At 54.6% G+C, this 25528-nt stretch overlaps 1 protein-coding gene across 8 annotated transcripts in view; it reads right to left on the bottom strand.

Annotated features, from left to right (window-relative positions):
• Positions 1–25528, bottom strand: part of CTIF (cap binding complex dependent translation initiation factor) — a 302316-nt gene that overhangs the window by 62889 nt on the left and 213899 nt on the right. The window lies entirely within an intron of this gene.

The raw sequence follows: 25528 nt of genomic DNA, 5'->3' as shown, positions 1-25528 counted from the left end.
GGCCTTTTAAACCATTTATCTTCATTATCTTAAGATTTCATACAGTCTCATGGTTTCAAATGCCACTGAATGGCTCTCAGAGGCTTATCGCTGTCCAGATCACTGTACCTAGGACTCCAGCCACCCACTCCACACGACCACTTTCTATTATGCATTTCAAACATGCTGTGCCTAACGGTGAACTCCTGGTCCTGCCCTCCACACGCTGCTCCCACGTGATCGTTCCCATCTCAGTGAGTGGCCACCCCCTCTTCCAGTTGCCCAGGCCCCAAACCTTGGATCATCCTTGACGCCAACATTTTCTCTTGCACCCACATTCAGCCTTTCAGTGAATCCTGTTAGCTCTTCTTTCAAATTTGCTCCAGATTCTGCCCTGTCTCTTCCTAAAGCCTCTTCCTAAAGCCTTCAAGCTGGCCTCCCTGGGTCTACCTCACCCTTTCAGACTACTTTCAACCTGGCAGCCTGAGTGGTCCCATTAAAATCTAAGCCAGATCTTGTACTTCCTGTGCAAAACCCTCTGAGGTGTCCCATCCCACTCAGGGTAGATGCGACGTCCTCACGACAGCCTGCAGATCCTGCACAAGGTGGGCCCTGCCATGGCTCTGACCTGATGTCCTCCCACAGTCCCCCCACCCACCCACCCCGCCAGCTCCTCGCTCCCCACCCCTCCCCCCTCCCCCTGGCCCCCATGGGGTAGGTACACTCTGGCCTCAGGGCCTTTGCACTGCTGTTTCCCTTTGTCTAGGATGTTCCTCTGGTGCCACATGGGTCACTCCTTCAGGTCTATCGAAAGGTCACCTTGGTGAGCTCTTTCCCAATCGCCCTATTTAAAACTGTGCCCCAAGACGCCTGGCTTCATCTTCTTCCACAGTCTCATCCTAATTTACTTACTGACTGATCTATTGTCTGGATGCTCTTCACCTCCCTCCTCACTAGAATATGACTCCGTGAGAGCAAGCTGTATGGACTGTTTTGTTCATCACTGAATCCCACCAGAACCCAGGGCCCAGCCCAGTGCCTGGTACACAGTAGGCCCTTAATAAATATTCATCAAATGTTTTACGAATGAAGTTGCCTAAACTTTTGTTAGAGGGACAGGAGCAGACCCACGAAATGAAGCTAAGAACGCCAGATAGCAAAAGCCAAGTGCCCAGGGAGGGCGTAGATCAGGCTCCAAGGAGAGAGGATTCCAGGAAATCTGGAAAAGTGGATGGAATACAAACAGGGTCAACTGGACCCGGGGAAGACACTCAACAGAGCAGCTCAAGGAAAACAAAGCCACAACAATAAAAGCTACAGTGAATTCAGTGACAGGCTTCGGAGAGGATGGGAAGATGCCGGGATTCAAGTGCTTGTCCTCAGGCGATCTGGGTGAGCCACAGCACATTCCTGTCTGCAACTGTTCGTTTTACAGAAGAGGAGACCCTCAGGGCGGGGCTGGGAGGGGGCAGTTTCCACCTAGCATAGGGGTGGGGTGGGTAGGGAGCCTGACTCTGGGACCTGGCCACTCTCCTCTTCTCTCTGGGTCTCCAGTGGCCCTGACTGTGGCTCTGACCGTTTGTCCAGAACTTGTGTTTCTCCTACAGAAGGAAATGAAACGAAACCGCAAAAATAGCTTGAAAGAGCACTGGCCTCAGACCTAGATCCCAGACCCAGCTCTGCCTCTCGGTATATGGCCTTCGGCACCTCCTCACCCCTCTCTGGCCTCAGCTTCCTTATCGGTCCAGAGCGTGGCTCTCACAGTCTGATCGGCTGGCGAGGCAGAAAGCTTCAGAGTTACCTGAAGACAGCTCGCTGTCACCCGCTCTCTTGGCTTGAGCCATTGTAAAGGGTTTGCACAATGCTCCCCTTCCTCCCCACGTCTGCTCGTGACCTCAGAGACGTGACATTCCTGGGAGGCCTGCTCCGGTAGCCAAGGCTCTCCTGGGCCGATGGTGTGTGCAGGTAGACAGGTATGGGGACACAGGGGAACAGAGATCGGGAAGCCTCAGGCCCTGTGGCAGGAGAAGGGACACTGGGGACACCAGGAGGTGGGCTGGCAGGAGAAGGGACACTGGGGACACCAGGAGGTGGGCTGGCCCACCGAGCCACCGGGAGGACGTGTTCCCCCACACAGACGGGGCCTGTGACGTGCCTCTCTGACTTCCAGGGTGGCGACTGGAGGCGCCCTGGGCTCCCGCCGGGCGGGGTCTGGAGTGAGAACTTCAGAGCCAGAGTTGGCTGCATTCCTCTGAAATCCCTGGCCTTGGAGAAAGAGAGCTGCCGGTCACGTCCTCCCCGGCATGTCTGCCTCTCTGGAGAGAGCTGGCCCCGGCCCCTGGCGGCTGAGGCCGCCCCTCCAGCTCCCGGAGCTTTCTCAGTCTTTCAGGAAACGTCTCCAGACCTGGTGGGGTGCGTGTATGGGGGGGGGGGGGTGGGGAGGGGGTCGCTCAGCTGGGCCCAGGCCAAAGGGCTCTGCGGGGTGTCCTGTGGGACTTGGCAGCCTGCCCCTTGGTGACTCAAGCCTGTGGGTCGTCCCTTCCCCACAACAACCCCTTTGAACTCAGGAACGTTCCAGAAGCAGCTTTCTACCCCTAAGGCCATGAGCAACACCTTCCGCAGTTCCCCCTTGCCATGAGATCTTTGTTCACTGTCCCCGTCGGCTTGAAACTTCCTCTATATTTAACTTCTGGCCAAGTGACCCTGGGCAAGCTACTTCCCCAGTCTGGGTCTCGGAAAGGGAAGGGCTGGACTCCCAGGCCTCAGGTCCTTAGCTTCAGCCTTTCATCCTTGGGAAAGGTGGCTCATCCTTCAAGGCTCACCTCTTCCACAGGACCATGAGACCCTTGGGGCAGGAACTGCCTTCATTCCATTTCTGTCCCCTCCCAGACATCTAGGAGACAGCCCTGGGCACTGAAGGAGTTTCACAGATGCGAACTACACCCAGTTCTGCTTTGTCATTGCATGGCCTGCTGCCAACCCAGCTGAAGACTTTCTTGCCCTCTGAATCCCCTGGAGCATCACTGAGGGTCCCAGTCTCAGGGCTCTCACCAGATACAGCCATGGGTATATGTGTCTTATTTTCCCTACCAGATTAGGAGGTCTAACTCAACCCAAGCAACAAGACAGATCTTGGTGTTCTGTTGGTGGAATGTACCTTATCAGTAGATTGCGGTTAACCTTACAACAGCCCCATGGCAGTGGCACTGTCATTATCCGCATTTAACAGAAGAGAAATCTAGGCCACAGAGAGGATAAAAGTATCCTGCCCAAGGTCATGAGCTTGTAGTGGCAAAGCTGACATTGGAAGCCCAGGGGTCAGGCTCTAGCATCTACACTCAAACACTGCCCTACAGTCTACTGGGTCTCTCACTATGTCTAGTCTTCCCAACAGAGCTTTAAGCTTCTTGACAGCAAAAATCAGTCCTTGATCTATACTTCCAGTGTTGTTCGTCTTTCTCAAGACCTCTTTGGATATTTCAGGTTCTTTGTGATTCCAGGTACATTTTGGAATCAGCCTGTCAGTTTCTACTAAAAAGCCTGCTGGGATTTTGATTGGGACTGTGTTGAATCTATAGATCAATTTGGGAAGAACTGACATTTTAACAATACTGAGTCTTTCTTATTTTTTTTTTTTTTCTATTTTAAAATTTATTATTTATTTATTATTTTTATTTTTGGCTGTGTTGGGTCTTTGTTTTTGTGTGAGGGCTTTCTCCAGTTGCGGCGAGTGGGGGCCACTCTTCATCGCGGTGCGCGGGCCTGTCACTATCGCGGCCTCTCTTGTTGCGGAGCAGAGGCTCCAGACGCTCAGGCTCAGTAGTTGTGCCTCACGGGCCCAGTTGCTCCGCGGCATGTGGGATCCTCCCAGACCAGGGCTCGAACCCGTGTCCCCTGCATTGGCAGGCAGACTCTCAACCACTGCGCCACCAGGGAAGCCCAATACTGAGTCTTTCAATCCATGAACATGGTACGTCCCTGATTTATATTTGATTGTATCTCCACAGTCCTGCACATGGGGCTAGACCCGTGGTATTAGTGCACATGAGATAAATTGAATGGAAACACAAATTCTTTTCACTATTACCCCTGAATCCAAGCAGGACCCTGTGGGACTTCTGGGCATGGAAGCCCTTCTGTGTTCCCCATTTCTTGTTTGTAGGGAACAGACTCCAGCCTCCATGACCTTCCCCGAGTTCCAAAGGGCAGGTTCAAACAGTTGCTAATCAGGGAAGGGAGGGGATGCAGAGACAAGGGAAGAGCAGTCAAGAAACAATAGTGTAGCTTTGGGGCGGGGTCCTGGTTCCACCTGAAGGGATACATATAACAATATCTTTGAGCTCTTCTACAGAACTAAAACCCCCAACAAATGGAAGACATTGATGACTTGATGAAGCATCCTTCATTCCAGAGAGAAGGTCACAGTTTTGATAACCTCAAGAACCAGAAAAGCTCATCAGAAGACCACCAGAGCCCAGATTAAAGGAATGCCAGCCCTGCACACACCCTGATCCTTATCAGCATCCCTGCCCTTGAACCATTGTTATAAAACTCCTCACCAAATCCCCCCAGCCTGAGACACACAGTTTTGAGGGCATTAGCCTGCTGTGTCCTCCTTTGCCTGGCAAAGCAATAAAGCTATTCTTTTCTACTTCACCCAAAACTCTGAGATTCAACTCGGCACCGGTGCACAGAGGATGACTTTTCGGCATCACCCCAAGCAAAATCCAGATGAATCACTGCCAGCGTTATGAGCAGGTACTGAGGGTCAGTACTATACTAAGCCCTTTGCATATATTACCTCATTTAATCCCCCAGGGACCCTATGGAGTAGTATTATTATTATCCCCACTTTACCAGCAAGGAAATTGAGGCTTAAAGAGATTCAGAAATTCATCCAAGATCAGACAACTAGTAAAGGAGAGTTGGGATTTGAACCCAGGCCTGCTGGACTCCCTACTCCACGCTATCACCTACCACATTATAAGAAAATAAAAACCAGTGAATATATCTCCAAACCCAAAGAAAATGATCTGGGGCTTCTCACTGGTTCAGTACTCCCTGCTAAGGAGGGGGCTGCAGAAGTAATGGAGGGAAGGTCCACGTGACTCTGCTGCGGGAGGACGAGGGTCTGCAGCCCAGAAGCACCCCACCCACCCCCGCATGCACACACCCACTCTCTGCCACCTCTGCCATGCTCAGCACAGCGCATGCCCTCCTGAGTCTGCCCAGGGTCTCCCAGGCTGAGGGGCCTACTGTGAGAGGGTGGGCAGGGGGCTCTTTTGGCATCACTATCTAGGATCCTTCGTGGCCTATCCTGAAGTCATCATACTTGCATTTATCTCAGCCTTCCTAGCAGGCGTGTCCACTTTGGGCCTGCACCTCCTGGGAAATGATGAGTTCATCTCCATCCTGTGCAACAGAACAAGTGTTTCCTTTTAATTTTCCTATAATGACCTGTCCAAGGGCGACCCCTGAGTCTCTCTGTTCCGGGATTTATGGTGATGGTGATGAGGTCTATATTCTCTCCCTATTGCAGTCACATCTCTGCCTCTCCCAGACTCAGGAATCTTATCTACAAAGGCTATCGTTGTACTTTCTGGCTGTTCCCATTGCTCCCCCGGACGTCCTTCAGCTCCATGAATTCTTCCTGGCAACGTGGTCACGGAAGGGCAGGTGTGCAGGCAGGCAGGGCAAAAGTGCTCCAGGTGTGGTCCTGAGATGCTCAGGAAAATGGGAGGAACACGGTCCCAGGACTTACTACTGGCACTGACGTTGATTTACAGGCAAGGACACTGAGGCCAGGGAGGAGTGACAGCTCACTCACTCTTCTTAAGAGTATGGGGCAGAGCAGGACCTAGAACTCAGCATCCTGAGTCCTGGCTGAAGCCTTGGTGTCTGTCCCTCCTCAGGGGGCAGAAATGTGCTTTATACATGAGGTCCTCAGAATGAGGCTCTGTCCCCAAAGTCAGGGTGCCCTGGTAACTGAGCAGGTTCCAAACCTTTCTGACCTTCCTCCTGGAAAGAGACAAAAGTTAAAAACTCAGGTTTGGGACTTCCCTGGTGGTGCAGTGGTTAAGAATCCACCTGCCAATGTAGGGGACACGGGTTCGAGCCCTGGTCCGGGAAGATCTCACCTGCCGCAGAGCAACTAAGCCCGTGAGCCACAACTACTGAGCCTGAGCTCTAGAGTCTGTGAGAAACAACTAATGAGTCCGTGTGCCACAACTACTGAGTCCACACGCCTAAAGCCCGTGCTCTGCAACAAGAGAAGCCACTGCAATGAGAAGCCCGCGCACCGCAACGAAGAGCAGCCCTGGCTCACCACAACTAGAGAAAGCCCGGGCAGCAACAAAGACCCAACGCAGCCATAAATAAATAAATATTAAAAAAAAACAAACCGGACTTCCCTGGTGGTGCAGTGGTTAAGAATCCACCTGCCAATGCAGGGGACATGGGTTCAAGCCCTGGTCCGGGAAGATCCCACAAGCTGTGGAGCAACTAAGCCCGTGCGCCACAACTACTGAGCCTGCGCTCTAGAGCCCGTGAGCCAAAACTATTGAGCCTGCATGCCTAGAGCCCGTGCTCCACAACAAGGGAAGCCACCGCATTGAGAAGCCTGTGCACGGCAAGGAAGAGTAGCCCCAGCTCGCCGCAACGAAAGCCCGCGTGCAGCAACGAAGACCCAACACAGCCAAAAATAAATAAATAAATAAATTTATATTAAAAAAAACCCCAACAACTCAGGTTTCTCCTCCCCAACCTAAAGGTCAGAGGGTCAGGCATCCAGTTGTCCCCTGTGGGTGTTATCACTTGGAGATTTTGCAAAGGGGGAACTCCTGGCTCAAGGTCCAAGAAGCTGCTTTCCCAGAGCAGGATGTCATGCGCAGCAGCGTCTGGCTCTCCCCTCACCTCCTGCTGAGATCCTCCCCTTCAGGAGAGGTGATCAAGACAGATATCCCAAAGCATGCAAGCCGGGCCTCCCAGCCCTCAGCTTCCCCAACCTTTCTGCTTTGCCAATCCCCTCCAGGGCAGCGTGTGGGGAGTGGGAGACGGTGGAGGGAGCGGGGGTGGGGACAGAGGAAATACCATTTATAGCGGGAGTCCTTCATCTAAACTGCAAACCGTCCTTTGGAAGAAAAGCAGACAGCCAGACAGCGTGCAGCCAGACGCATGCTGCCTGGGAGATGGAATGCGTAACGTGGCAACACACACACACACACACAAGCGTGAACACACATACACACACACGCATGTGCATGCATACATGCGCACACACACAGACACCCCCCTCCCGGCCCCCCCCCCCCCCGCCCCTTCTTCCTTCCCAGGAGGGAGAGAACTCAACCAGGAGAGGAGAGGAGAACCGAGGAGCTTATCATGATCTCTTGTTGCCACACCTGGTTTGGGGGCAGCTGTGTTTAAGGCCCCTTGAGTGGAGGCATCTAAGGGCTGGAGTCAGGCTGCACAGCCCCAAGTATAAAACCACCCTGTAGATAGATAATGACCTGGGAAAAGCCTCACAGTTTTGCTTTTCTGAGAGATATGGGCCCCTTCTCTCCTTTCCTTCCTTCCTTTTGATACTTAAGATGTGAACCGATGTGGCCACAGTCCATGCCCGCTGGGTCCCCCTCCTCTGCCCACCCCTCACAAACAGTAAGGACCGGGGTGGGGGCAGATCTCAAGCATCTGTCTCTTGCACCCCTCACAGCTGCTGCCAGAGAGCCAGTGAAAAGCCCTGCTGTTATCCTGACCCCAGCCCCGCCTCTGCCTCAATGGTCTGGAGGCCCCCCAGACAAAGTCCCATCTCCAGGGCCCCTCCCAGGCTGCTGGCTGAACCATATGGATGGGCTATGGTGGCCAGCAGGACACAGACTGACAGGGTATGAGAAGGGAGATTTACTGCAGTGCAGGGAGGAAAGGGACTCCAGGTCATCCAGTTCACACCCTGCCCCCAGAAGAAGGCTTTTATAGAGTCAGCGGTTGTGAGGTGGAGGTGGCAATGATCATGGTGGAGAGAGGAGGAAAGGCCCCTTGGGCTGGTTTGGGGTGAGGCCGAGGAGGGAAGACAGCTGGGCTGGGTCCTTCCTCTCCCTTCAGCGTTCCAGGCTTGGACTCTCTGCCCCAGGAATTCTGATCTTCTAGCTAAGAGTAGGTAAGGTCAAAGGAGAAACACTGACTTAGGATGGCACCTTGCACTGATTCAGGCCCACGTCCCTCTAGTTTCTGCTCAGCACTGGAAAACTGCATAATGACGGCAGTAATCCTTAGCATATCTGGGATTTATTGAGTGTTTACTATATGCCAGGCACTGCTTTAAATCCTTACATGCAGTGCCTCATTTAATTCTCATAATGACTCTACCATCATCCCCATCATGCAGATGAGGACACAGAGAGAAAACGATCAGGTCCCTTGTCCAAAGTCGCCTGGCCCGTGAGCTCTGGAGCTGGGATTTGAACTGAGGCAGGAACATAGCTCCTGGGTCTAGCTAGGCTCTTACGATACTCACTGCTGGGCCCAGGAGGCCCTGTAAGTATCTGCTCAAGTATTAGGTTCAAGCAGAGCCAGATGGCCCTCCAGTCCCCAGTATCGGGGGTCAATTCTGCCCCTTGAGGGGGGCTGGAGAGAGACCTTAGGCTTGCAGCCCCTCCCAAACACCAGAAACTCCCCTTCTCTCCAGCCTACATCAACTTGCTCACTCGCCCTCTCATTTCCTCCCCCCACCCTCCCATGCTGTGTGGTTTTGCACAGGTATATCCAGTCCTGCAAAGGAGGAACAGGCTTTAGAACAAGGGAGAACTTCAAAGATCATGAATAAGCTATTCAAACTCTCTGAGCCTCAGCTTCTTCATTCATAAAACCTGGCAGGGTTGCTGTGAGAATGATCTTAACCCATAACTTCTAAGTGAGATGCCTGGGGCTATGGTTCTCAAGCTTGACTGCAAGGTGGACTCACCGGGGGAAAGCTGAACAACGCTGGTGCTCGGGCCCCGCCCCCCAGAGATGGTGATTCAATTGGTCAGGGGTGCGGCCTGGGCCCTGGCATGTCCAGAGCTCCCAGGTGTGGCCAAGGTACACGGTAGAAACTTGGTAAAGGGCAGCTGCCCCTGATGCGGACACCGAGATCACAGCTAGTTCATGGCAAAGCCAATGAACCACAGCCTGGTTGTGAGTCCCAGGCAGTCTCTTCAGAACCCCCCCAGTTCCTCCCCCTGAGTTTGGTTTTTGGGAATGCTCGCTTTTGAAAGCCTTTTACTCTCCTTGATGACCTGATGATTGGGCCAGGCTCCTTGTCCATTTCAGAGGACCGTGAACTATCTGCGGGGGGACGGGTTTCTGCAGGTGGTGGATGTGTGCACGGGGGGAAATCCTCCCCCCTCCCCGCCTGGAGGTGCCAGGAGCCCCCCCAGAGTGCGGGCAGCAGTGGAGGGGCTTCAGGGTGCATCAAGACCACTTAGACCACTTCATGAAAGGGCATCCCAAGTCAGCTTCTGCTTTTTGTAAATTATTTTCCTAATTTTGTAGTTACTTAAAGCAGCCATAGCTGAGTTCAGGTTTGGAGCCCCACAAGAATGAGAAATATCAATAATCTATGAGCTCTTCCTGCATTTCTGTGAGGTTTAATAAAAGAAAGAGAGGGAGGGAGGAAAAGGAGAGAGGAAGGAAGGGAGGGAGGGAGGAAAGAAGGGAGGAAGGAGGCAGCGAAGAAGGAAGAAGTGAAGGAAAGAAAAGAGAAAAGAAATCCACCCCAAGGTCTGGTTTTGCCAGAAGCAAGGAACTGAAGGCAAAGCGACCCAGTGTGGAAAACCTGATGCTCACAAGTGCAGCGAATGGCTGAGGGCTGAGGGCTGGTCTCTTTGGGGTTTGGTGATCAGGAAGGATGGGAGAAATTGGAGGCGAGCACTTCTGAGAGTGAGGACGATGTATGTGAGAGCATGTATGTGAGAATTTGTACACACACACACACACACACACACACGCACATATGCATGCTTGCTCTGCCCAAGCACCCTGTGCTCTCTGGGCTGATGCATGTTAAACAAAGCAGGTCCCTGCAGGCTCCTGAGTGAAACACGCCGAGTCCCTCTTTCTTGCTTCTTATCTTCCAAGCCCCCTCGTCCCCAGTGCGCACTTCCCTCCAATAACACCACCTCCGGTTTCCTTGCACACGATTCTCTCCTGCTTTTTACTTTACTCATGCTCATCTGTTTGCCTAGAAAATGTCCCTCTACACACACTTGTTCATCTGGAAGCTCCCACCCAGCCACTGAGTGCCCCTTCCTCTGGGCGCCAGCCTCCAGTGCCCCCCGCCCGTGCATTCTTCCTTCCCCAGCCGCTCAGGCGGTCTGCTCAGGCCTCTAGTACAGCACTCAGCACGCTGGTTGGCAGTTCCTGGTTTATCTGTGTGCGGCGCCCGTCAGATTAGGAGGAACCCAATGGCGGCAGAGGGTCTCTCCCATTTTTCCACTAGCACGCTGCCTGGCATGTAGCAGATGCTCAGCTAATAAATGAATGACTCTCTGGTGTGGAAAAGGCCACCGATCAGTCCGCACATGGAGCTATGTAAGACGCACAGAGGGTGCATAAGAGAGAGAGCATGCGAGCCGGCGCACGGGAGCAAGTGGGGGTCAGGCAGCTGGGAGTGTGTGCTGCCCTGGTGACTAAGGTCAACGTTCAAGAGGGCAGGGGTCAACGTGCTGCGCTCGGCTGCAGGCAGCCTGTGGCGGGCTGGCAGCTGGGACACTGAATTCCCATCGAGTGGGAGGAAGCATCTCCAGCCAAGAGAACAGAGCGGGAAGGCTGGGCTGGGCTGGAGACCCAAGCTGTGAAGCCACCAGTTAGTGTTGGGCTGAGACCCGCAGCCCCAGGTTCGGGAGTGCCCTGGCCCCGCTCCCCAGGCCTGGGGACAGCCGGGTACCCAGGTGAACTGTGCTGTTTTGGATACCAACCAGGGCCCTGGGCCTGGGCTCCAGGATTTCTTGGACCTGTGAAATTTGAGGGTTGCCAGTGTTTTATTTTGTTAAGGATGTTTTTAAAAAAGTTTTCATCCATCATTTCATAAAAGAGAGGACAATTTTAATGCCAAGATAGTAGGAAGGATGCAGTCTCAGAATAATGGCCAGTCCTTCCCGGACAGGGCCGTTGGCAGCTGTTCAAATCACGCCATACATGAAGCACGCTGCTGCAGCCTGTGGTGTAGACCAGCTTTGGTTTGAGGCCTGGCACCCAGGAACCGCTCAGTTAAGGCTCTCCCAGCTGGTACTCGTATCTAACAGGCCTCCTTCCACTCCCTCTTCCGGGCCGAGGCACTGAGTGGCCTTTTAGACCTGGGCAAGGAGGGCAGCACAGTGAGTGCATGACTCATTAATGGGTTAGGACACGGGACAGGTGAACGTCAACTGGGGAAAAAGGAGAAAACCCTTTGTAATCTGGGGTGTGCTGGGAAGGCGGGCCCGGGCAGGGGAGAAGCATGTACCCAGCAAAGCTCCCCACTTCCCAATCCTGCCCCAGCTGGCTCTGGTTCCCCAAATCGGGCAGCGTGGTAGCCAGTGGAGGAGGGGTACGGCAGCTGCCCTGGGCCCCAGGCGCCGGGCATTCCTCCTCTAAGCTCCCCATGCGTCCCCGGCCCCGTTTGTAAGGCACAGGGAGCCAAGGAGTCTGTGTGGCCCCGCCAACTCAGCCTGGAGGCCCCAGGAGGGAACCCAAGCCCGAGGCGAAGGGGAGCCGCCCTCCCATGCCAGCCCCAGGAGCTGCCGCCTGCAGCTTCCCAGAGCCCCTGGCATCTGACCTGTGGCCCTGTGGGTGCCCCGAGGGCCTGGGATCTAGCCAAGGAACGAAAAGCTGAATGCCGAGAGGGCCTTGGGGGTGGGTGGTGCTCATGCCCCCCGGGTGCTCGCTGCGCGCTTTAAATAGCTCAGCTTCTCTCAGCCTAGCAGCCCCGTCAGCCCTGCCAGCTCCTTCTCGCACTTTCCACACCAGAGACGGCTGATTTCCAGGTCAGGATGGGGAGGGGGTAAGGGGACAGAGTGACCTGGCTGTCTTGGGCACTGGGGGTTCGGAAAGGAAAGCAGAGTTCCCCCTTGTTCCTCTGTGCTCTGTTGGACTTCAGCCTCCACGCCAGGCAAGTGCCCGGAGCCCCTGATGGGTAAGCCTTCCTGTCTCCTGGGAGAAGTGGGTGCCCAACCCAGGCCACCTTCTACTTGGCAAACCTGCGACCAAGCCCCACACCCGCAGACAGCCTCTGCCGCCTCCCTTCCTGCCCTGCCCCGGGTCCAGTTCCCGCAGGGCCCACTCTTGGCGGGGCTATGACCTACCACTGTCCCCAACTCCCCCATGACCCCCCTCCTCCCTGCTGCTCCCCGCCAGGTTCCTCTAGCCCCGGCCTTTCTTCAGCAGCCCCGGCATTCACAAACCAGTCTAATCATCACAACTGCTTTCGTTTATGTGGCACTTTGCAGTTCACAAACTATTTTCACGTCCTTATTTCATAAGAGATTTCCGACCACCCTGAGCAATGTGCAAGGCAGATATAAATAATCCCCATTTTACAGCCAACAAGACTGAGAGCCAGAAATATTAGGGGATGTATCCAAGTTCATATGTCAAATTACTGATACAATCGAGACTGAAACCCAGGCCTTAACCATTTGCACTGCCTGAAGAATGTTCCCTCTTGCCACCCCCCTCCCCCCTTCCTGCTCTTTGGCAAGAGGGAACACGGAGGAACATTGACAGGAACATAAGACAAGGGGGAGGGGAGGGCAGGGCCACATGTCTTCTCTCCCAGGCCCTGAACCCTGCTGCTGGCTCCATAGGTCACTTTCACAACCCAGGACAAAAATCTCCCTAGATATGGCCTCAGACCGCCTGGCTCCAGCCACCCTCGCCGGCAGACGCAGACGCGCACAGACACACAGAGCAGGGGCTGTTATCTCTCCTCTCCAGCCCGTTTCCTACACTTCTCACACAGCAGATTTCTTCCAGCCTGGCTGTCTCCCCCAGTCACCACCCATAGCCACTGGCCCCTGGGGCCCGGCCAAGTCCCCTAGACGGTGACGCCGAGTCCCTGCTATCAGACAGTCGCCTCTGCCCTCCCAGCCGCCGCCCCCAGAGTTCCCTGGAAATGTCCCTTCTGCAGGCCCGGCCCCCACTGCGACGCATGGCTTTGTCTGCACACACAGCTGACTTGTGTTTGCAGGGACAGACAGGGGCTGGCGCTGGGGCCGGAGCCAGGAGGCGCTGGGAGGGTACAGCAGACGGGGAAAACACGAAGTCCAGAGAACAAACTGTTGCAAGCAAGCCCTTTGGGGTCAGTTGGGAGCCTGACAACAAGCAGGGGGCTCGCAAAGCCAGAGGCTCCTCGAAGGCAGGGATGGGGGTCTCCACAAACCTCGATTGTCTGGTTTGAGTACCAGAAAGCTGTGCTAGCCAGAAAGGGTGGGATGACAGAGCGGGGGCTGGGGACACAGGGAAGGGACAGAAGGGGCTCGAGCCTACCTGCACTCCTGTCCCTCAAGCCCCACCTCAGCACTCTGCCCACTAGGTACACAGAGGGGGCTCTATAGTCGCTTGCCCCTGTACAGCTCTCATTCCGACCAGCTCTCAAGAGGGCTGCCTCTTCTGTCGGGGCTGGAGGGAGAGGAAGCATGGGGGAGCTGGTGCAGTGTGCCAACCTACCATGTTTTTGAACTTCCCTTTTATCAGGCAGAGGCGCCACGGTGTGTGTATGGCGGCACCACGTTTGCAGGGAGAGGATGCACGTGAACCCCAGTCTGCAGAGGCACGCATGGGAGGGAACGCGCTGTATTAAGTGTGGCTCGCCTTCCTGCAGCCCCCCTTCTGACCTTTTCCGTTTTGAACCCTGGGCTACTTAACCCGATTCTGAAATGAAGCCGCAGCTGCTGAAATGCATAGGGGTCATCATAAATCAAGTTGTACGGGAGAGGGGGGGAGTTTAAAAAAAAAAAAAAAGACCAGGCATGGCAGCAGCGTCAAAGAAGCCTTTTCACAGCGTGGCTCCTTCTCCGGGGTGACACTCTGGGCTGGGTGCCGGGGAAACCTTAGAAGGGCTCCTTCGGGATTGAGCAACCCGTCTGCCCCCGGCTCACACCCCAGGGTCCTCACTTAATAATTTAGAGCTTTAGACACAAGACAGCATGTAGGCGTGCGCTCTCTCTCTCTTCTTCCTTTTTACTTTGCAAGCCTGATGTCCTGATCTCTTGGGCTTGGTGAGCAGTGAGGAAGGGACCAGTTAAAAGTGTCACCACCCCTTCCTCTGGTCTAGAGAGGTGGTGGAGGTGCGAAGCCTCATGTGAGACACGATCCGCTAACTCGGGCTCCCGCGGCTGGGACCTGTCATAGGAGATTCAAGCTGCCCCAGACCACGGGGCTGCGAACAGAGGGGCGCTCACAGATGCCCACGTGCCCAGGGCACCAGCGGCGCCCACTCACCAGGAGCCATCGTAACCCAGAGCTTCAGGCTCCAGCCCCTGGGGCCGCCAAGTGGAGCAAATCAAACCGAATTGAGTTCTCTTCGCCTTTTCTCATGAATTATGAGGGTGATGGGCTGGAAACCAGTAGGTGGGATGGCCACAGAGGAGACAGCGAGGCCGGCTGGGACAGCCTGGTGGAGAGGGACACCCCTGCCCCCTGGCCCCACCGTGACAGGCGGGGAGCAGCAGACCCCAAGTACCCACGGAGCTCTGGCCTGGAAACTGTCTCCAGATGCTTTCAGCCATAAGATGACAATGGGGAGATTACCCAGCTACTGTTCACTCTGCGGGGGAGGATACTCTGATCAAGTCATCTAAAAGGCATCTTCTTATCTTGTTTCCCCACCACCTGCCTTCTACCTTCTACCTGGCCCTGCCCCACCCCCAGTACAAATACCCTTCTGGCCAACAGAGGCACTCAGGCAGCAGCAGGTTCTGAGGAGGGCACAGGGCACCAGGGGACTGGGGTCCAGTTCCGCTTCTGTCCCTGACTGGCTGTATGACTTCAGGTGTGTTTCTGGCGCTTTCTTTACCTATGTGTAGAATGGGACTAATAATGCCCACCTCGCAAAAGTCTAATGGGTACTTAGGGTGCACAGTGTCTGCACACAGCCGGTGCACAATAAATGCCTGCAAAGTGACTGCCCGGCTGAAACAGAGCTCTCAGCCAGACACCTGACAGGAACCTTCAGACACTATGCTGGCCTGTCCTGGAGGTCTGGAAAGGACCCCAAGCCAGAGGTTTCTGGTCTCAGGGATGGGGGCCCACAGGGGCTGGAAACTGCAACACTGGTGGGTGGCTTTGTAGAAGAGTCACCATCAGATGGCTTACATCTTCTCTGTGGGACAAAGCACAGGAGGCCAAGATGCTGGGTTGGACTGGGAGGGGCCTGCAGGCAGGTGAGGCCACCCTTGCACACTGGCGCCCCCTGCAGGCTGCTCAGCCGGCCAGGTGGCCACTGACTCCAGACACCCAACCAGGAAGGGGGGGGGGGGGCGCCGGAGTGGCCAGGACTGCAGACCCCCTCCAGGCAGGGAGCGTCTGCTCTTCACTGGTCAACCCACCAACAGCAGTGGGCAATTAACAGGCACTGTCTGTATGCCCCGCATGTCTGCTTTAGAATAACAAAGAGCTGAAAGGGACCTATGAAGTCACTTCTTCTACCCCCCCTTATTTTATGGGCAAGGAAGCCACCAGAAGGGTGGAAGGACTGGCCTGCGGTCACTCGGCTAGGGAAAGGCAGGGCTGGGGCAGGAGCCTGGAATGCTGCAGCCCAGGCGCCTCCTGCACTGCCCCTTCGAGTCCCCTACTTCTGAGCAGCGCCCCATCTTCTCTTCCTGCCCCTAGTCAGCCCTCAAATGTTTCCCAGGCTCTCTCCATCCTTGACCCACATGCACACAACCTCCACAAGCCCAAGGCGCCCGAGGGACTGCGGGAGCAGAACAGGAGGAGCCGTGAGCCTTGCTGCCCGGTGGGGAGACTGACCACGCCCCTGGACCACATGAGGACACTGAGGCCCAGGGCCAGGCAAGATGCTGGCTTCAGACTTCCTGTCTCCTGCCGTACCCCTTGAGGCAGGCCAGAAAAAATGTGCTGGGGGAGGAGGGATGGGGCTTGTGCAGCGGAGGTTGCTTTGTGGATCTGCCCAGCCCCAGGCACCCCATGTAGCCCTGCTTCTGGTTCCCTGCAGGCTGTACGGCTTCTGCTGGAGGAAGGGGCCCTATGACAGCACCGGCACTGCAGGCTGTGTGTGGAGGGCACCCATCTCCACATGGCTCTTGGGGGCAGCTGATCCATAAAGAGGGGCTGAGTGGGTCACTCGAGGTGGGCACCTGGGACCTGCCCTCTCCCACGAAGCGCTGAACTGGTCAGGAAAGGGAGGGTCTCTCGGCCTTGAATGCCAGGCCCCATACTACCTGTCTCAGTGAAACCCTGGTGTCTGGAGCCCGCCAGCAGGTTGGACTGGGCCCCAGAGGCGGTGGCCCTCCCTGCCTCCTGCCCAAGACTGACCGAGGCCCAGTGCTGGCAGGGAGCTCCCTAATCTTAAGGTAGAAGTTTTAGTTCTGGATTAAAACAACCTTGGCCTGCAATGGTGAGAAGCAAGTGCCAGCAAATGAATGCGCCACAGTGGTGACTGTGACCTGGGGTCATGGCCTGGCCGGGCAGCTTTACACCAGGGCTTGCTGACACTTGCAGAGCCCCCTGCTGCTGCCTGGACACCCTCGGCCAGGCTGGCGTGTACACCGATCTCATCCCACCACGCTGTCTGCACAATTGTGCCCCCCTGCCCCCCGGCTCCTCCCACCCATAAGCCTTTGCTAAATTGGCTCCTTCCTCCTATTTTCCTCTGTCCACCCAAATCCTGCCTCTTCTTTCATGCTGCCTCCTCCTGGAAGCCTTCCCCAGATGCCAGTACTTAAAGGGTTTGCCCCCTCCTCCGACTTGCCTAAACCGCTCTCTGGTTTAGCTGGCCTTGGCCCTCCAGTAGGCCTCTAAATATCTGGTAGAGGCAAGTGGCCCCTGCTTTACTGGGATTTAACAGTGCTGAGCACAGGGCACCCAGAGGGCCTCAACACCAGTTCCAGGTCCCCTGTGAGAGCTTTCCTTGTGGCCGGATCCCAGGGCTAGCCATAGTGCTGCATCGAAACCCCAAACCCTAGCATGACTTGGGGGCCCCTGGGCTTGTGGAAGGTCTGTGTGGGGCCTCTCCTAGGAACCTTGAATGAATGGGATTCATCAAAGGTAAAAGGAAAAATATGTTTATATGAAATTCAGAAATTCCTCTTGGGGGAGGGGCCTTAAGAGGACACAGACCAAATGATATGTATTTCAGTGGATTTTAACAATTGTTATGTCTGTAGAATAAGCAGGTGTAGGGGACAGGTATTATTACCCCCATTTAATGGAAGAGTAAGTGGAGGGCAGCCAGACTGCGAGGTCTGCCCAAAGTCACCAGCTGACGTGCCAGAACCAGGGTTAGGGGGTAGATGTTGGACTCTGTGCTTTGTCAATGATTTCTTATGCAACACAGCAGGACGTCATTAAGAGCAAGTCTCTGGGGCCTGCAGGCTGAATTCCAGGTGACTCTGCGTCCAACCTCGCGAGATACTATTCTAATCAGGCTTTTTTCAACACTCAGAGTAATGCAATGACTGTCATCTAACGGGGTCAATGGCAAGTGTGAGTCCAGTATGTGGAGCTCCGATTGACATGCAGCTGCTCAAGAATGCACTTACTCCAATTATAGATAGATATTCCTAAGCTTTAGCTGGCGCCCAGCCATCCCCGAATACCACCTAAGCTCCTCCCCCTGCTCAGTGGCGGAGCTGAAGGCGGGGGCGCTACAGGATAGCATGGTGGCCCTCGAGCCCTCTCTGCTTAGTCTTCTGGGTGCAAATAGTCTGGCTGCGCACATACATGGTGGTACAACGTCTCTGGAATATGCCTGGTCCTAGCTAGGCACTGTCAAGAGTGGGATGATTTGGGGGGCGAGGGGCTTCCTCAAGGGGGAGGGCTGGGGGGCCATCCCGGGGGGAGGGGTGGGCTGCTCTTGGCTGGGCATACCTGTCTCCACGTTTCTAAGTGGCCTGAAGCTTTTCTCCCTCTGTGAGCTGGGCTCTGGAAGGTCACCAAAGGGTCAAGTGAAGCTGATTCCCTGCAGGTCACAACCTGCTCCCCCGAAGGGGCCGCCCACCCTCTCCCTGGCACTGCTGGCTTGAACTGGGGTGGAGGTGGGGCCAGGAAGGGGCTGGCATTGTTCCCTGGAGACTCAGCATGTCAGGCATGAAGCAGCAGGGGATGGAGGGCCTGTGGGTGCGCAGGGAGCCCTGATTCTGAACTTTGGGTTCCAAGGGCAGATTCCCTGTGCTGATGGTTCTCAGGCTGCAGCAAGAGCTCCTGGGCTGGAAGGTGACCTCAAGGGGCCACACAGTCCAGCCCCTGCTTCCTGGTCGAGGGTCACAATGTCTCCTGGACAGACATGCCACCAGACATGAAAGGTCTAGAGTAAGAAGAAACTAGGAACTGGGCATAACTGGGTTTGGATTGTTCACATGATGCCAGTCGACTGAGGAGTAACTGAGGCACAGATGAACCCCAACCTGCACCCCTGCATCACACTCTGCAACCTGGGATGCCTGGTGACCTCTTAGTGGTCATCTGGAGGGGAGCTGGGAAGACTTCTGTCCGTTTAAATCGATCTCTTCTTTATCTAGAGGAGACGGAACCCAGCCACCCTGAAAGCAGTGAGTTTAAGACAACTGTGGCTGGGGACTTCCCTGGTGGCGCAGTGGTTAAGAATGCACCTGCCAATGCAGGGGACACGGGTTCGAGCCCTGGTCTGGGAAGATCCCACATGCTGTGGAGCAACTAAGCCCGTGGGCCACAACTGCTAAGCCTGCGCTCTGGAGCCTGCGAGCCACAACTACTGAGTCCACGTGCCTAGAGCCCGTGCTCCACAACAAGAGAAGCCACTGCAATGAGAAGCCCGCCCACCGCAACGAAGAGTAGCCCCCCGCTCGCCGCAGCTAGAGAAAGCCCACACACGGCAACGAAGACCCAACGCAGCCAAAAATTAAAAAAAAAAAAAAAAAAGACAAGTGTGGCATTCTTGCTGGCTGTTTAAAGTTTCTATCCCCCAACTCCCTTTGCCTCACCCTCACACTCACTGATTTCTCATAAATCACTGGGATGCACAGCCAAGGCACATAGGTATGGGCAGAGAAAGGAGGGGGCGAGGTGCCCACAGCAGTGTGGAGGGGGCATCGAGGCAGCGGTGGGAGGGCACACGGTGTGATTCCCGTTCATTCTCCCCCTAGGTGGCCCGCAGGCCATGCGCTCAGTGCGGGCTTTGAAACCTAGGCTGTGTGCCCTCGTCTGGGAAGCCTCAGTTCAAAGATGCCCACTGACTTACTCTTGCAGCTTTTGGAGACTGTTGTGGCCCCTGCAGAAGGAAGGGGAACAGAGGTGGAGGAATACATCTCCCACGTCCGCCCACTGTTCCTGTGGCAGCACCCCCAGCTTCCAGCCTCTGGATCGTGGGCCAAATGCTACTGTTCCGCATACCTAAGGCCGGGAGCAGGTCCTGGGAGGAGGTGGAGAATGAGGCCTGTGCCACCGCAGCTTGGATCTTGGAGGGGCAGGCTCTCTTTGTAAAAGAGACAACTGTGGTCACTAAAACCCCTGGTCCTCTATGTAACAGATTTCCAAGCATGACAGCCTATAACGCAGCACCCACGTCTGCCTAAAGCAGGGCTTTGATAACCTTCCTGAGCCTCTAGTCTCTCATCTACAATATGAGTGGGTTTGATGGATAATCTATAGATCATTCAGGTCTATACTGTTCTATGGTTTTCAATTAATCTTAGGACACCACAGCTCAAGAACAAACAATGGCTCCTTGGTTCTACTTCATAAAGTCCAAATCCTTTTGTTCGATCTTACAGACTTCCAACTCTCCACTTCCACCCTGACCCTGTCCCGCACTTGGATCTTGTTTCATTACATTTCCCCATCAAAAACAACCTTCTGGAAAACAGTTTGGCAGTTCCTAAAAAGTTATACGCAGAGTTTTCATATAATCCAGCAATTCTACTTCTAGGTAGACACCCAAAATAATTGAAAGCAGACGCTAAAACAGATACTTGTATGTGGTGTGTTCATGGTGGCATCATTCACAATAGCCCAAAGGTGAAACAACCCACGTGTCCATCCATGATGGATGAACGGATAAACAAAATATGGTCTATCCACACAATGGAACATTATCCAGCCGTGAAAAGGAAGGAAATTCTGACGTGCTACCACATGAATGAACCTAGAAACCATGATGATAAATGAAATAAGCCAGACACAAAAGGACAACTGTATGATTCCACTTATACGCGGTATGCATAGAGCGTGGCGCGCGAGAGCTCACGGAAAAAGAAGGGAGAGAGGAGGTATAGCGGGGCTGGGGAGTTGTTGTTTGGTGGCTACAGGACTTCTGTCTGGGAAGATGAGAGGGCTCTGGGGGTGGATGGTGGGAGTGGTGGTGCAATGCTGTGGGTGCACTTGGTGCCACTGAGTTATGCACTTAAAAATGGTTAAGCAGGTAAATTTTATGTTGCATATATCTTACAACAATAAAAAAAAAAAAAGCCAAATAATAAAACCAAGCCAAACAAGCCAACAATGAAACCGCCCTGCCCTCTCCCCTTAACCTCTCCTGCGAGTCCAGCTCTCCTGATGAGCCTTTCTCTCTCTGCTGGGCTAGTGTCTTGAGCTGGCCTCCGTGCTCAGCGAGCATTTACAGGGAACACCAGTCTCCTTGGGGCGCTGAGGACCTTGGATCCAGAGAAGGACCTTGGGCAATCACTCAAGACTATGTGCATCTCTTTGAAAGAATGACCCTCTGTGTCCCCTCCCTGTCCAGGGGCCACCGCTCTCCCTCTGTGGTGGCTGGGAGCCTCCCTAGGGAGCCAGGGACAGGGCGGTGAGCAGTTACATAACCCGCAGGGAGATTTGTTTCCATCGGCCTGGGCGGTGCCAGCTTTCCAGCGGCAGCCGCAGCAGGTAGAGGCGCCCTGTCTGGGTCGGCCGTGCCCGGGCAGGGCAGCGATGTGGTGATCTGGAGCGGCTTAGCATAGCTCAGATTCCCGGCGGCGGCTGGGGACCGGCCACTCGCTGAGCTGAGGGAAAGGAACTGTTGTCTCCTGCTGGCCTGGCTCTGGGGAGAGGGGAGGAGGAGGTGCTGGGGGTGAGCTGCCAGCCAGCCAGGGGTGACCCTCTGGGGCCCGGGACACCCGAGCTGCCTTCTCCGATAACCCACTTATCTTCAGGGCCTGCCTCGGCGTGGCAGCCTCAGACAGGGGAGCGCCCGGCCAAGTCCTATCAGTGGATTTAGCAGGGAAAATGAAGACGGGGTGGGAGGTGAGGGCGTGCAGGGAAGAGGACACGGCCTGGCAAGGGACACGGGTGATGGTGAAATAATTCCTGACCAGGGTAAGTTCCTCGGCCCAGAGATGGGAGGGAGCAGGACACCATGCGTCCCTCTGCTGTCCTAGCACCTGCCCACCAACGCGCCTTTGTCCCCGTGGGCGGAAGCTCCTGGAAGCAGCCGTCTGATGCTTGCTGAATACCTGTCATGGGCAGGCTTGGTGGGGGACACAAAGATCTCTCGGACACAGTCTTTGCCCCCCAAGACACCTGGGGACACAGCCTCAGACAAGAAAACCTTGACTGGCAGGCCGCTGTCCTGGGCTCCTTCTGGGACTGACATTTTCTTTCCTCTGCTTATTTTCAGATTAAAAAATCAAAATGCTTTTTTTTTTTCTTTTCGAGTCACAGGCTACTTCTGTCTCATGGGGCATTCCAAAGTTCTAGAAGGGGCCTCAGATTTAGCACTTTCGGAAGCCACGGTGCCCCCACTAAGGCAGAAAAACCTGACTTGAGGCATTCCAGCTGGGTCCTTGAATAAACCTCTCAGACTTGGGCCAGTGCCCCGCCGGCACAAACTGGGGGACGACGAGATGGGAGGGAGAATTGACAGAGGTGACACATGCATGGGCTGTGCCACGGCGTGTGGTACACAGCAGGTGCTCAATAAATGTTTGTTGAGGGGAAGACATCAGGATTAGAAGAAAGAAGGTAAAATTCACTCGTTCCATAGCAAGTGTGGGCAACAAGTCTGGCAGGAGGCACAGGCCTCGCCTCTGGTTCGGGTCCGGTGGGCTAAGAGCGTGGGTACCAGCCGGGCATCGCTGTCCCCGGCGGGGTAGCTGTACCTGCCACAGACTCCTACGCAGGTCAAGCTCCTGTGACAGGACATGTAGGCAAGCCTGCTGGCGCCCACCGTCGGGGAATGTGTGTGCCAGCTCTGCCTGGCCCTTGCAGGGCACCGACAACTCACAGGGTGCCATTGGGGCAACATTTTTTAGAAAGAGAGACCTTTTGTGGGTCTTCAAAATCACCTTCCATAATCTGCCCACGGGAGAGTTGCTTGCACTGCCTGTTAGTCCTCCGCTTTCTCCCTCTTGATTTCTAGCAACCAGTGGAGGGGAGCTCGGGGTGGGTACAGCCCAGGGCTTTGCTCAGGCTCTGGAATGCACAGAACAATGTGCTTCTATCCCTGGGTATGCCTGGCTTGGGCCAACAGTAAAATTAGTTTACATGCCTGGAGTGCACATCGGCTCAGTGGTGGGCGTGCAGGGGTGAAGGCGGAGCTCTGGGCCAAGGGAGAGGGTGCGAGGGGAGAGCCAGCCTCAGGAAGAACAGCTGTGTGGTTCATCTGCGTAAAGCAGATGGAGCCGTGGAGGTGTTTCCTCAGACACCCTCAGCTCTCTATTGGCCTGGAAAGCCCAGAGATTCAGACCATTGGAAACCCAGTGGGAGTCTCATATAGGAGGATGGATTTTGAAATCTCCACTGATAGCTTCATGAGAAGGATTCCTGATTTTCCCAACTTTCTGACCGGTATATTCTATTTGGGGGGTGGCCAGGGAGCCAAGAGCTTGGGGTGCTGGACTGACCACCCCCATGACTTTGTAGCCTTGCTGAGCCACCGTCCTCATCTGTAAACGTGGGGGATGGATCCTGCCCTGGAACCCACCTCGGAGAGAGAATCTCCACATTCACACGCATGAAAGTGCTCAGAAGAGCTGAGAAGCCCATCTCACATCAGGGAGCTCTGGTACCTAAGACTGAGGGCTCCATCCCTCCCTTCCTCAGGCACTTGCTGAGCACCTACTGTGTACATGTCATGATGCTAGGAGCTGGGGACTGATGATCACACAGCCAGGATCCCTGCCCTCAAGGAACTTACAACTCAGAGCTGGTTAGAACGCCAAGAATCAATGTTTGTTCCTCTCCTCCCTCCCTCAGTAAAAGATTGGGGTTAGGAACTCCAAATTTTGGGTAAAGAGGAACAACTTTTGATTTTCCTGAACCTTGAGATAACCAGGAAGAACGAGGTTCCTTTTTTTTTTTTTAATAAATTTATTTTTATTTATTTTATTTTTGGCTGTGTTGCGTCTTCGTTGCTCTGCGGGCTTTCTCTATTTGTGGCGAGTGGGGGCTACTCTTCGTTGCGGTGCGCGGGCTTCTCATTGCAGCGGCTTCTCTTGTTGCAGAGCACGGGCTCTAGGTGCGCAGGCTTCAGCAGCTGTGGCATGTGGGCTCAGTAGCTGTGGCGCGCGGGCTCTAGAGCGCAGACTCAGTAGTTGTGGCGCACGGGCTTAGTTGCTCCGCGGCATGTGGAATCTTCCCGGACCAGGGCTCTAACCCCTGTCCCCTGCATTAGCAGGTGGATTCTTAACCACTGTGCCACCAGGGAAGACCGAGGTTCCCTTTTATGAGCTGAGTTAGAGGAACAGCCCAGTCCCTTTGCCCAAGCCAGCAAATGTGGGACGAAGACGGGGACAGAGATGGCAGAAATGGGGTAAAAGTGGGGTGATGGGTCACATAAGCCCTGAAGATGCAGCTTGTATTTTGATTCACTTATGGGGCAGCCAGACCAGAAAATCTTGAGTGCCCCTTCTGGGGCTAAAACCCACAGTTAAAATCACTCCCAGAGATCTCCCAGAGGCCCCATGGGGCCCCTTCACCAAGCAATTGAGTTTCTGTGTATCAAAAGCCCCAAACACGATGCTTAATGGGTGACCCAGCTAGACACTCTGGAGAGTTTATCCATTTTCTAGCTCCAGGTCAGGCTGTCTTCTAGAAGGTGCTGGCAGACAGCAATTTATTTTGAAACCTGGTCACATGCCAGATTCTGAATTGCGTTGTCTTATCCCAACAGCCTTGTTGTGTTTACGACTTGGTGAGATGAGGGTTTTTTTGTTTTTTTTTTTTCTTCAAAAAAAGGTATTGCCTCCTTCTGTTAGATGTGTTGTTGACAACGGTTGCTAGGGAGAGTTGGGTTCAGTTACAGACACACTGATGCCTGCTCTAATAATACTTTGCTCTGCATAGCTCAGATGCAGACACCTCTTGGCTAAACAGGGCACACACATTTCAACAGAAGAGGGCTTGAACTTATACTACCCAAGCATATTTCAGCAAAGGAGCATTCCCTGAGCTGGACTGGAAGGCCCAGGGTGGTGACGGGGCAGTGCTGGGTGGAGGGGGCTCAGGCCTCCAATTCCTGTCATTCCAAAGGTCCCATAAAAAGAGGCACGCTCATTCTTCACCTCGCTGTGAAAGCAGAGCCCCCTCCCCTCATCGCACCACAGTTCCTTGGTGAGGATCAAGGCAGAGTTTTGGTGACCTCTGTAACCCAGGGGCCATGGGCAGCCCACGTTCTCCTGGAAGTCAGGATCCATCAATGCTCATAGTCTCGTGAGTGCGGGACCATGCAATCATGCAGCTGGGAGCCGGGTGGGACGAGGTGGGGTGAGGCAGGTCGGGCAGGGAAACGAATCACCTCTTCAGCTTTACTGGTGGCCTAGCCTGGCAACGTGGATTGAGAGTGAGGCCCTTTTCCTGAAACATGTGATAGGCGCTTCAACAAATGTCTGAGACCAAGAAAAAGGAAAAGGACCTGGGGAACGGAGCTGAGAGCAGAGAGAAATGGGGCGGGCGGGAGAGGAGAGGCAGCCTTCAGCTGGCTGGCGCGGTTAGTGTGGAGGCTTCCCAGGAGGAATGTCAGGACAGCGAGGTATGTGAGAAAGGTCCCCTGAGATGGTCCAGCCCAGCTTCTCACTGCACAGAGGGGAAGCCGAGGCCGGGCAAGGTGACGGGAGTGTCTCGGGGGCTGACGTCTCCTGCTTTGGTGTTCTCCCACCAGCTCAGGCTCTGAATCCTTCACATCACTCAGCAAAGAGTCCAGTACCTGGTACACATTTCTTGGCTGATTCACAGGGTGACAGGCAGGGCTGTTCATAAGTGACAGTGGTTCATAAGTGACAGTGGTGGCACAGTCAGGGCATCTCTGGAGTATCTTTCTAACAGTGGTGTTCAATCTGCAGCACCACAGAATCGGCCAGAAAGGTCTTTAAAAAAGTATGCCCAGGCCCATCCCTGGAGAATCTAATTCAACTGGTCTGGGGGGGGAGCCCCTGGGCCGGTATGTTTTATT

The sequence above is a fragment of the Balaenoptera ricei genome, chromosome 14, assembly GCF_028023285.1.
Source record: "Balaenoptera ricei isolate mBalRic1 chromosome 14, mBalRic1.hap2, whole genome shotgun sequence".
In the NCBI taxonomy this organism is placed as follows: Eukaryota; Metazoa; Chordata; class Mammalia; order Artiodactyla; family Balaenopteridae; genus Balaenoptera; species Balaenoptera ricei.
The sequence above is the reverse complement of the archived record's forward strand: the minus strand, read 5'-3'. Positions and strand labels throughout refer to the sequence as shown.